We start from the raw sequence: 1,878 nt of genomic DNA, 5'->3' as shown, positions 1-1,878 counted from the left end.
TTGCACCCGCTTGACTAGTCAGAGCCCCGACACAAAATCTTGTAGTATATTAAAGTAGAGGGACTAGATTTGTATCCAGCTGTGCTGTCCAATAAGTGAATATTTCTCAGTAATAACCAGCCGATCAATAGTTTGCTGATTTACCTTACCTTTACTTTAAAGTATAACTGTTGTTTCTTTTTAATATAGCCCAGGGACAGAGGATCTTTGTAACGGCATACAAGGGAATACTCCAAACTCCCGAACGGAACCTCACGAATAGCTGCTAGCAGACGAATAGAAAACGCACCCAAGCGGCTTAAACTCCTAGCAATCAGTCTCTAACAGCATACAGTGAATCCCCCCAAGAACGAGACGAGGCTCCGTGTTGAGGGTCAAGCAGTGGTCAGCCAGAGCTGTGTGTTTATTGATCTTATATAACATTGTTACACACTAGTACCACCCACAGGGTTTTGTAAAAACAACCAATAAACACGTACAGTACAGTAAAACACTCCCACACAAAATCCTCCCCTCTGCCTGTGATACAATTACCTTACACAATGGGTTGATGTAATTATCACAGGCAGGAGAATACACAATGTCTTCTGTCCTGGAGACAACCGAGGAGTTATTCAATTATCTCTCAGGACAAAGGGAAATCGCCAATACACACGTGGGGACAATAGGACAGACATCACTATTTAAATATACAATGTCCCAACCATTACAGTAACATAGACATTTAACATATCCCCAGATGGCTTGGATCTGAGCGCTCAGATGCCACAAACACAGTCAAATCGCCATGGGGTTTAAGTTTTGATGGGCTGATGAGAGGGCCCATAATCCTGGGGCAAGAGGCTGGCAACCAGGCCCCTCCAAAACCCAGTGGCGAGGTTATTTTCGCCACAATCTTAAAACATTTTTGTAATATACTTTATTAGGCAACGATGCATATTGTACAAGAAAACAGGGTATAAGAGGCTTCCTAATAAAGCTCTGACTGAGGGATCTAACAGCAGCTTGTTAAACTCACCTAGGGTAAAGTAGGAAAAGTAAAAAAAAAAAAAGTTAAAAAGTTTTTAAAAATATATAAAAATTCAAATCACTCCTCTTTCCCATAATTAAAATAAAAATACATAAGCAATAATAAAAAAAAAAAAAAAGAAACTTCATAGGCATCACCATTTCACAAAATGTATAGTCAACACCGTAAAGGAAAAAAATCTAAATGGCCAATTCTCCATATTTTCATTGCTTCATCTTTAAAACATTGAATAAAAAGTGATCAAAAAGTCATACACACATGACTGACATGAATTATTAAATGATGCCATTAGAAAGTCCAACTTATCCTGCAAAAAAATACGGCTCTGTGAACGAAAAAATAAAAAATTTATGGCTCCAGGAAGGTGGAGAGTAAAAATGGAAACGCAATAATGGAAAATGGTCCTGAAAGTGTTAAATATAATCTGAAACAACATTTGCACTTTATATATAAAAAAATACATTGGGGGTCATTTATTATGACCGGCATTTCATACTCTGGTCTTAATAAACCCCTATAGCTGGCGATGGATCCGCCGAGTTTATGAAGAAGCGCTCACCTCTACATAACTTCTATATAACTTCGGCGTATCCAGCACCAGTGTAAATGTAAGTCAGCTTCCGAGCTGTCTTACATTTAGACCATTTTCTACTCCTAAAACAGGCGTAGAAAATGATGAATGAGACAGGCCTCCCGGCCCGACCCCTTCCCTGCCCATGCCATGCCCTCTTTTTTTCGACTGTAATAACAGTGTCCAGTGGCATTTTACCGTGAATATTGGTGTGGAAAACCATGAGGGAAGAATAAGATGGAGGATCAAGTGACACTTGAAGGAAGTGCAATGAGCA

The sequence above is a fragment of the Bufo bufo genome, chromosome 3, assembly GCF_905171765.1.
Source record: "Bufo bufo chromosome 3, aBufBuf1.1, whole genome shotgun sequence".
NCBI classification, from domain to species: Eukaryota; Metazoa; Chordata; class Amphibia; order Anura; family Bufonidae; genus Bufo; species Bufo bufo.
The sequence above is the reverse complement of the archived record's forward strand: the minus strand, read 5'-3'. Positions refer to the sequence as shown.